The following is a 12,101-nucleotide window of genomic DNA, read 5'->3' on the forward strand; positions in this document are numbered from 1 at the left end:
AGGTCATTCACACTATTCCCTTGAGATGGGAATAAAAAAAAAATCAGGAATTTTAAAAGCAATATAATACAAAATTCAGACTAAAAAAATGATTTCAATTATTCTTACCCATATCTTACCCATTGCATAGGATAAAATGACATTCTAACTTCAGTTGATGAACAACAACTTGGGTTTGAACTGTGCGGTTCCACTTATATGCAGATATTTTTAAATAAATACATGTACTATCTTTTATTTGTCTTGGGTATCTGCAGATGAATTGACCTAAGCCATTTTATATAGGGAACTTGAGAATCCATAGGTTTGGATATTAGTAGAAGTTTCTGGAATCGTTCACTCCTGAATACAAAGGGACATATAAGTTTTAGGGAAGTCAAGTTATATGTGGATTATTTTTGCCTGCACAGGAGCTGTTACCCATAACCACTATGTTGTTCAAGGGTCAACTATATTTCCAAAATCAAGCCTCCTATAAATTCAGATAATCCATGATAACAAATGACACAATAAATTGTGTGTGTGTATGTGTCTGTGTGTGTGTGTATGTGTATGTGTGTGTGGTACTATTGTACTGTAATGTTTATGTGGTACTGAATGATGCTGTAGACAGTATATTACTGAATTTTTACAGAAAAGATTAGGCTCAAATATTACCTAACTAGTTAGATAGCTATTGTTCAGATCATAATATACATAGAATTGGAGAATTATTGGATTCTTCTGCTAGAATGCATTTTGACAAAAAGGCATGATAAAAGACAAACATCTGGCCAACTTGTCAGTTGTTATACAGTGCATAATTAAAATAAAACAGTAGAGGGTATTATATATATCTTTCTTCTGGAACAATTCTTTCTCCTTTTCTGATCTAAATTCTATGCTATTCAAGCCGTCAATCTTGCAACTCCTTTCAACATTTTCATGATTTGGGTGTCTGTTTCCTGGGTGTCTAATTTTGAGTCTGCTCCCTTACCCTAATGGAGTATATTTTGAGGTCTTGATATATTTTTAATTTTCTTTGTTCTACTTCATAATTGATAGTGCATTTTTTCTGGGTGTAGAATTCTAGACTTTAATACATTTTTATTGCAGAATGTGTAGGCATTGCTGTATTATCTTCTAGTAAGGTTAAGAATTCTTACTTTTTTTTTATTCTTGAGCCTAAGATAAGTAGTGGTCTTATTCGTGGATGTTTTATTTTACCCCTAACGTTAAAAAAGTTCACAATAATGTCATCAAACATTGGTGGTTTACTTTTTATAATATGGGACACGTTCTATACAAAGACTTGTGTTTTTACTTTTAGAAATGTTCTTGTATTTTTCCTTTTTTTAAGACTATGTGTTTTTGTGGTTTTGTGTTTTTTTTTTTATTGTCAACATTATTGCAGATATCTCCCATTTTCTCCCCTTTGCCGCCCCCCACCCAGACCTCCCTCTGGCCCTCACTACATTTTTGTCTGTGTCCATGGCTATGCATATATATTATTTAGCTATTCCCTTTACCTTCTTTCATCCAGTCCACCACACCCACCTCTCCTCTTGCAACTCTCAGTCTGTACCATGTATCCATGTCTCTGGTTCTATTTTGTTCACCAGTTTATTTTGTTCATTAGATTCCACAAATGAGTGACAGCATGTGATACTTGTCTTTCTCTGACTGACTTACTTTGCTTAGCATAATACTTCCCAGGTCTCTCCATGCTGTCATAAAAGGTAAGAGTTTCTTCTTTTTTAGAGCTGCGTAGTATTCCAGTGTGTAAATGTACTATACCATTTTTATCCACTTGTCTACCTATGGGCTGTTTCCAGATCTTGGCTATTGTGAACAACTCTGTTATGAACATCGGGGTGCATATATTTTTTCTGATTAGTGTTTTGGGATTCTTAGGATATATTCCCAGAATTAGGATCACTGGGTTACAGCACCATAGAAATTTAATGTGTACAACAAAAAAATTTGACTTACATATATTGCAAAGTCCTACATTGTTTTGTTTTACTTTCAGAGTTGTATGTTCAGTTAAAGCTTGCAATTTTTTTATCTTTTAAAATGTGCAATATCATCTTTTTAATTTCCAAAATTACATTTAAATTCAATTTTCCTCACCATCCTGAATTTTTATTTGCTAAATCTAGCAACCCCAGTAATAAGTATATTTTGTATCATATCCTAGTACACACAAACACATAAAACTATAACTATAACCTAAACATTCCCAAAAAAATGTTTAACATAATTGTCATGTGTTATGGCATTTTATGTTTTCTTTTATTTTTTAAGTGTTATTTAAATAAATAATTCCATTACTCCTCACTGAATTGACCACAATTTGGTTTGTGTGTGGGAGAAGGGTACACTGCTATAACAAAGTAGTCAGCAGGTCTTTTTATTAAGGCAACTTCAAATGTAGGTTCTTTCTCTGAGGTTGGTCAATTACTACACAGAAGCCTCCAAAATCTTTCACTAACAAATACACACCTGCTTGTCAACTGTATCATGCTGGATAACAGCCAAATTTCTTCTGCGTGTTGTATCTCATATAAACCCTTCACTTCAGTCCTTTAACTTATCCCTAACTTTCTGCTGTGCCTGATGACCCTAAACATGGAACATTTCCTGCTCCGTTCCTCCAGAGAATTAACCTGGAAATTCGGACACTTTCCCAAGTCCACCAAGTCAGGGAGTTTTATTAATTCCACATCTGCACTGTATCAGTCAAGCTGGAGTAGCTTTTGCTACAGTAACAACCCCATATTTTGAAACTTTAACAACAAACATTTATTTCTTAATCATGCTACCACAGATTGAGTTCCAATCCTGCTCATTATTTGGAGACTCATAATGATAGGATGTTTATCATGCTTCATTTTTCTGGTCACTATTCAAGAAAGAAGAGACATATCTGGAGAGACTCACATTACCTATTTCCTCACACTGGAAGTGACATGGAATACTTCATCCCACAACTAATTAGCCAAGACGAATCTCATGGCCTACTCACCCACAAGAGTTTCAGGAAGTGTAATTCTATTTTGTGCCCAGGAAATGAAGAGCAGAAACTATTTGGTAAAGCCAATATATTAATTACATGGATATTTATTGACTTCCTCTCATCTTCACCACGTGAGTTTCTTAAATCTTAGACTCATCTTCCTCCACCCCCCCCCCCCCACCACACACACACACACACACACACACAGGGATCTATGAAGCATATTGTGCACTTCTCATTAGTAAGTTTCCCTATAATCAGATTCTAAATTCTACCTCTTGGATGTAGCAGTAACCATTGCTTCCCTTAGTTCAAACCTGCTGTTTTCATTTCTGCCATTCTTTGTCTTAGGAGATTTGCACAATTTGATTTGTTTCATTGTCATTGTAGTGGTGTTTTGAAAGGAAACAGAGAAAATATTTGTGATGCAACTGCCATGTTTTTACAAGTTTTTCACACACCTATGAATGGATGCAAATTTTGACACATTTCAGTCAAAAGTAGAAGTTGTTAATGTCTTTATTTACAGACAAGAAACTCAGTACCTCTGCCTCCCCCATGACATGTCACTTTATTTTATCTCTAGCATGTCTGTTTGGTTTTTTTTCTTAGAATCTCCTTTTCTCTCTTTATATTCCTCACCTGATACTGTATGCTATCTACTTTATCCATTACAGCCCTTAGCATATGAATCAGATCTTTTTGATATTTCTGTTGTGATAATTCCAACATCTCTGCCATCGCTGTTAATAATGCTCGCTCTAGCTGAAACTGGTTTGGCTCAGTGGATAGAGCGTCGGCCTGCGAACTGGAAGGTCCCAGGTTCGATTCCGGTTAAGGGCATGTGCCTTGGTTGCGGGCACATCCCCAGTAGGAGGTGTGCAGGAGGCAGCTGGTCGATGTTTCTCCCTCATCAACGTTTCTAGCTCTCTGTCCCTCTCCCTTCCTCCCTGTAAGAATCGATAAAATATATTAAAAAAAATAATAATGCTCGCTCTGACTCTTCAAATTGTGTTTCTTGCCTGCTAGTGAGGCTTGTAATTTTTTCTGGCTAAGTGGACATGATGTAGCAGGTACTGGTTTCCACAGAATCTCTACTCTGGGAAGCCATGACTCCCTGTGTTTTCCCATCTTCTCTCCAGTCTGAGGGACCATGGTTTGCTTTGTGTCCTCCACTCTCTTGTTAATCTAAGAAGAGTTGTTAATTTTTCAGGCTGTTTAGCCTTTTACTTGTTGTTAGAACAAAATGGCAACTTCTACATTCCTTACGTAAGAAAGAAGAAACCATGATACATTTTGTAAAACCCACTTCCAACTAAGGTAGCAGATTAAAAGCTTCTGAGTAAATAAACTGTATGTTTTGCAAGTTTATACTCCTTCCCAATCATCGCCTCGTAAAGTGTCTTGTACATAAGACAATTTCAGCATGTATTATTTGAATTAATAACTTTTTAAAACCTTTGATTTTTAGAGTTGTGAGAGCACTATGATAATGTGTAAGAGTCATTTGTAAGCTTTAAACCGTCATAGAACTGTTAGAGTAATGCAAGATGAACAACCTTTCCATATTTGGATGCAAAGATTTAAGTAAACCTACATTAGATACTTGAGTTAACTTCCTTAATAAACATTCATGTAAAGTCCCCTAGGTTAGGTCCTAGGGACACAAAGATTGAAGAGTTGCAGTTCCTATACTTGGAAAGCTCAGAGACTGTCAACAACATTGACAGATGTCTTAATATTCTTTTTAAAAAAACATTAGGGTTTTTTGTTACTTGTTAACAAGTGGGCCGTGACTTAAAGAAAATATATCACTTTGTATAAATGGCCACAGTATTAAAAATAATTTTAACTAAAATTTATTTTTTAAAATTTGCTCCAGAACTTCAAGGATCTTTTATACCTTAGTCCATGGGATACAATAGCACAATTAAGTTTACATTGATTGCCAATTTAAAGATGAATAAATTGAGGTACACCAGTAGTATCTGAGTTATCCAAATGATAGGGCCAGTTTTCAAACAAGGTAGATTCTGGAGCTATATTTTAACCCCTACACAAAGTAATCCAAAAGTCCATTATTGTTGAAAATAAACACTCTTACTACATCATGCTTGGTTCTCTTATTTATGTCCAGGATTTTCAGCACAGCAACTTCCTCAGTTGCATAGAAGAAAGAAGTACTAGGAGAGATTAAGAATTTGAATGTAAGCTTTCAACTAGTCTTAGGTTCCAAGCCTATTCTTTCATTTTCTAGTTTTCTGATCTTTCTCATTTTATTTACATTCATTAAGGGTCAGGTTCACCATTTGTAAAATGGGAATGATAATATCACTTTCAATATGATTATTACAAGGCTCTAATAAAACAATGTGCAAGTATCCAATAAAAGTTAGACACTATAATCAATACTTTTCCAAACAATACTCTGAGTGCTACACATAGTACACTAAAGCTAATAGATCAACAAATAAACACTTCAATTAAACAGCACTCCTGCTATTTGAGGGCTTCTATCATGACATACATTTGGAGGCCAGGTATCATGAGACTGCAAAAATTATTTTCTGGATTTTTACCTACCGTTGCTTTTATTAATAATTTCCTGGTCTCCTATATTTGTGCAATATTAACTGATCAAATTTTATTGGGTTTCTGTTAAAGTCTGTATGACTGATTTTTTAAAAATGCCCTGCCATTCTGCAGCCATATTTCTTCTCTATCTATGCAGTACTAGCTTGCACAGTGCCACTTATATTCTATATACTTAGAAGAAGCCATTTTTCTTATTTATTAGGGTAAAATTATTCATCAATCCACTGTTTTCTCAGAAGTGATTTGTATTCTGAAAGGAAAATATTATAATAACATTATGCCTATAATGTATACCTAATTCAAGAAAAATGTTATTGAAGGATAACTTTCAAAGCTCCAAGATATACAAATATAAAATAATTTTTAAGATAATTGATAGTCTAAGCAAATGATATATACTTTTGTATTCAACTAGGTGTGGTAATTACCAGAAGGATGATGCAGAATTTAAAAATTAATCCATTAAATACATCATTTGTCATATGGCTTAATAGAATCACTAAGAATAATTATATTTGGCCAAGAAACATATGGTTTTTGCCACCACATCTTATTCAAGTCATTATAAATTAATATCTTCTGCACAATGGATGCTAAAAAGCATGCAGAATTATGATAATATTGATGTAAAATTTTTGATTTTCTTACCACTTTTATAATATTGGTTTAAGTTATGACATGGGTATTTCTTATGCAACAGTATTTGCAAATACATTTTTTAAGTTCCAGATTTTTGGTCTCTTGTTAGTAAACAAGGAAGCTTGAACCAATGCTCATATCTCAACCATACTGTGATAATTGTCACGCCTCCTTCCTGGTTGGCACTAAAATTTTCATAGTGAGTACTGGAAAAACTGAGAATGGAATTTCCTGCTCTCTTAGAAGCATTACCACAAATTTCAGAAAGGTAAAAGTAGACCAAAGTTTGAAAGAGGGCATCATGTTAGAAGACCCAAGTTAGACTAAGTATTCTATTCTAAGTTTTTCATATAAATGATTCATGTAGCTACCCTTCTGGGCAGTTGACTCTTTATAAATTCTCTGCTGGTACAAAGTCTAACTATCTATACTAATAAAAGGATAATATGCTAATTAGACTGGGAGACCTTCCAGGAGACCTTCCAGACATCATTCTGGACAAAGCCATGGTGGGGGGGCTGAGGCAGAGGCAGTTAGGGGAGATCAGGCCAGCGGGGGAGGGGGGCAGTTAGGGGCGAGCAGGCCGGCAGGGGGGGGCAGTTGGGGGTGAGCAGGATGGCAAGAGGGGGCAGTTGGGGGCGATCAGGCTTGCAGGGGGGCAGTTTGGGGAGATCAGGCCGGTGGGGGTGGGCAGTTGGGGGTGAGCAGGTCAGCAGGCAGAGTGGTTAGGGGTTATCAGGCAGGCAGGCAAGTGAGTGGTTAGGAGCCAGCGATCCCAGATTGTGAGAAGGATGTCCGACTGCCAGGGATCGGGCCTAAACTGGCAGTTGGACATCCCCCAAGGGGTCCCAGATTGGAGAGGGTGCAGGCCAGGCTGAGGGACACCCCCCACCTGTGCACGAATTTCATGCACCAGGCCACTAGTATATATAATAAATGAGATAATTGTCATTATTGTTGATAATTAAATGAAAATATATTATAACACTCTTCGCCATGTATTTGTTATGACACTGTTCACAACTGACCAGTTAACTCTTTATAAATTATCTGTCAAGTACACAGTCTAACTCCATATATATGTGTGTGTCACACATACACATATATATATATACATACATATACATATATAGGTTGATAAATTAGATCATCATTAGTGCCAATAATTAAGTAAAAACGTATTATGACACTGTTCATTATGGACTGGTATTTGTTATAAATCAGGGCACTAATTTTTTTGTCTTCAAAAATAATTTCTTTAAGAAAAAGTAAAGGGATCTCATCCTAAGATATTTAATTTAAAATATGTTCTCTCCTGTATGACTTTCAGAATTACTTTAAAGTTCCAGTATAGAGCTGACTCTAGGAAAATGCTCTCCTACATTGCCTTTGATACTCTTCAATACTACTTCTTTATTTCAAACATTAAGTATTTTTTCCTACTCACACTGTTCCTAGCTGCTCAAGTGCATATCCTCTGGAGTGATGTTGAAGTCAAGACTAGAGTCCCTAGTTTGTCCAATATCCACATGAGGTTTTTTTTCTATGTGAGCAACAATACATTCTCCTTCAAAGAGCATTTTTATTTTACACTGAAAAACAGAAACTATAGATGCCCACCAAATCTATGCTTTCCTATCTTTCAAATAATCAGAACACTAATTTCCTGCTGGGACATTGCCACTCACCCAGAAGACTAAGTATATTCTCTCTCGTAACTACATAGGCCCATGTGATGAAGTTATGGACAAGAGATACAGGCAGAAGCACTGAGTGGGTTTTCAGGAAACCTCCTTTGAAGTGGTGAGGCATACCCTCTCATCTCACTGCTTGAAACGTGGATGTGAGGACTGGAGCAGGAAAAGCACCTCAAACCATAAGAACATCATCATTACAGAAAAAACTGTTCACACCCCCTTCCCAGTGATACACTTATAGATTCTTTATTTTTTTTAAATATCTTTATTGTTGAAAGTATTACAGATGTCCCTTATTTTTCTCCATTGATTTTTTAAAAATATTTTTATTGATTTCAGAGAGGAAGGAAAAAGGAGAGAGAGATAGCAATATTAGTGAGGAGAGAGAATCTTTGACTAGCTGCCTCCTACATGTCCCATACTGAGGATTGAGCCCACAACCTGGGCATGGGCCCTGATTGGAATTGAACCGTGACCTCCTGGTTCATAGGTCGATGCTCAACCATTGAGCCACACTGGTGGGGCCTCCATTGATTCTTAAATACAGTGAAACATAAGGCTGTTATGCTCTAATAAATGAACACAGAGCTCAAAGAGGTGCTTGACACTGTGCAGAGATTAAGAAAGACAGACATTCTTCAGAATTGCCAAAAATAACTATTGTGAAAACTTTTCTTTCTAGACTAGTTCATAAAGTATATTAACAAATAAAGTATATTAACAAATAAAAACATTGATCATTTTAATCACTATATAATGATTATGGAAAATAAGATAGTGGTGATATAAATAAAGTAGGCATATGTGCACACAAATGCATATTACATTACATCATTAAGTGAATTTATTTTTACGGATACTTTTTAATTTAATAGTAAACTCATTTGGTAATAATTTTTAAATATTAATTAGTTAAGAATTACAAAAAATAATCAAGGTTAAATTCTGATAACATTTGTGATTTTGTAACTGCCTACATTCCTTATATGCTTAGGTTGGCAAAGGCAAACTCTATATAAGCATTCTAGACTTGGGCCTCTAAAATGAGCCCTTATGTTGACATCTCTTCTTCAAATTTGCTTTGCATCTCATCTTTTCCTCTTTTGTATTTTTTAACTTAAATTTTCCATATATGCCTTCATCTTATCCTGAACTCTGTTCCATTTACTATCTCATCCTCTTTAATGTACATTTTTCTCTTACTCCTGGGACTTCTTCCATGGCTGGAACTTGCTTATCCTGGTTATTCTCTTGCTCTCATTGTCCATTCTGTACTGATTCTGCTTTGATTTATGCTCCAAAAGACAGACTCCTAAAGGACTGCATCACCTGGGCTCAGTGCTGACCATGTTTATATTATTTATATCAATAGAAGGCAAGGAAAGCAGATGGGAGGCTATAGGGAGAGAAGTGTAGCTTTTCTGCTACTTTCCCTCTCTGTTGTGGGCCATGTTTCTTGGAGTGGCTGTTCCCTGTGTAACTCCATGCTCACTGGGATCTTGTATTTCCTTCTTTTTTCTCTTCAAATCTAAGAAGGTAAACATCCTCTACTGGTTTCTTTATCCCTATATGAACCTTTGTAAACAGTCACTTTATATTACAGCCGTATATTGTTTAATGACGGAGAAATGCATGCATTGTTAGGTGCTTTCTGCCCTGTGCAAACATCATAGAGTGTCCTTGCACACACCTAGATGGTATAGCCTACGGCACACTTAGGCTCTCTGGCATAGTCTATTGCTCTTAGGCACAAACCTGTACAACACGCTACTGAACTGAATGCTGTAGGCAAGTGTAACACAATGGTAAGTATTTGTATATCTAAACATCGAAAAGGTACAGTAAAATGATATAGAAGATTAAAAAAATGGTTCACCTGCATAGGGCACTTACAATGAATTGAAGTTGCAGGACTGTCAGTTCTCTGGGTGAGTCAGTGAGTGAGTGGGGAGTGAACATAAAGGCCTAGGACATCACTGTCCACTACGATGGGCTTTATAAATAGTGTTCCACAGCCCTCCCCCTGCTCCTTCCCAACAGGGTCAGAGATAGAACATCGAAGCTGTCAATGCCGCCTCATAAATAGAGGTGTGGGCTAGATTTATTGAGAAAAAAAATGACTGGGTAAGGTGTAGGTCACCATAATAATGATCGTTAGGAAGGAGTGAATGGTGGCCTGAGGATCAGTAGGAATAAGAAGTCAAGATGGAGAGATAAATAAACATAGGGGGTTGTCATGGCAGTGTGATTTTGACTGTTGCATGGTGAAGCAGTGGTCAGATTAAGAAACTTTGTGATAGTCATTTAAAAAAGAGGGCATTTAACATAGAAAAGGTGTAAAACTGAGGACTCAATATTTTTACTTTTACTTTGGAAATTTGTTTTTTGTCTTATTGACCCTATCTGGCACAAAGGGCTCTCTCTCTGACATTAGATTCATGGGAGAAATAAAACTCATCTATGCTATACATTATTGCAACCTGAAAATATTTCCAAAGCACCAGGATAGGCTGGCTCCCCTACCACAGAAAGTTCTTACTAAAGTGGCTGTGATATTCAATACTTCAAGTAGTTCCTGTGGACCTGTGTCCTGGTACAGGACCTGAGGTCCTCAACAAAGAATTTACCGCAATGTGTCCTGAAGATCCTCAGGCTAGATCTGTGAGGGCTGTGGCACCCTCTAAATATGTAGCACGGGGTAGGGGAGGGGGGGGGGCAGACTCCTTGGTGCTGAAATCGGCCAATGACTGGTCTCACTGTGATGTAATCTGTGCACTCAATATTGAGGTGCTGTGAGTAAGAGGGAATCTATTGCCAAGTCCCACAGACATTGCTCCCTTCAGAGAAAAAGTAATTCCTCCTAAACCACACATTCTTCCATTTCTTACAGGAATTTCTGCTTTATTATACAACAGAACCACCATCACTGACTGATAATGTTGTTATGCAACAAATACACGACTGTATTAGATAGAATGCTGGTGTTCCTTGCTCTCATTGACTACCATTTCCACCAAAAAAGCTTCTGTAAATCATTTTCTTAAGTCATTATTGCATCTGAGTGAGTGTCTGTCTGCATATCTACCTATCTAGCTAGCTAGCTGTAAATGCCTTTCTCTTACCTCAGTCTCTTTCACTGGCACACCTCCCTCCACTTTTAGAAATAAAGTGAATATAATGTGACTTTCAACTCACCTACTCAACTGTAATTATTCCCTTGAAGTTTCCAAATGACCAGTATTCTCAATCCAATGGCATTATTTAAGTTCTCTGTCTCCTTGATATCTCCTAGACAATTAACCTCGATGACCACTTTCTTATGAACACTTTCCATTCATTATGCTCAACTGATTCTTCTATATTTTCCTTTCATTTTTCCTTGGCTTTTCTCTTTCATTCCTCTGTCTCTTATGTAGTGGCACTTTTCAAATTTCTACTCATTCTTTCAGGCACTTCCATGGCCTGATGATAGATAGATGATGGTGATAGATTGAGATATATATATCCAAACCTGTGACATCCACTTAATTCTGTATTTCATTTAATTATATAACATTCCCACATTTTTCTTCTCAAAATCTAGAACCATTTTTATTTCTTCCTCTTTTTCCTGTTACCTAAATGACTTAATTTACTTCTATCTTAGCATCATCTTTGAGCTGCATACTCCTTTTCTTCCCCTCTCCATTGCCCTAGTGAAGACAATATTTTATTTATTTATTTATTTATTTATTTATTTATTTTTTATTTTTAAGTTTTATTTTATTGTTTAAAGTATTACATATAGTATTACATATGTCTCCTTTTTCCCCCTTGACCTCCCCCCAGCCACCCCCACCCCCCAGCACATGCCCTCATCCCCCTCTCCACAGTGTCTGTGTCCATTGTTTATGCTTATATGCATACATACAAATCCTTTGGTTGATCTCTTATCCCCCCTCCCCACACCTCCCCTGCCTTCCCCCTGAAGTTTGAAAGTCTGTTCTATGCTTCTTTGTCTCTGTATCTATTTTTGTTCATCAGTTTATAATGTTCATTATATTCCACAAATGAGTGAGATCATGTGATATTTATCTTTCTCTGACTGGCTTATTTTGCTTAGTATAATGCTCTCCAGGTCGACCCATGCTGTTGCAAATGGTAAGAGTTCTTTTTTTTACAGCAGCGTAGTA

This window comes from Eptesicus fuscus, chromosome 2 (genome assembly GCF_027574615.1).
Source record: "Eptesicus fuscus isolate TK198812 chromosome 2, DD_ASM_mEF_20220401, whole genome shotgun sequence".
Classification (NCBI taxonomy): domain Eukaryota; kingdom Metazoa; phylum Chordata; class Mammalia; order Chiroptera; family Vespertilionidae; genus Eptesicus; species Eptesicus fuscus.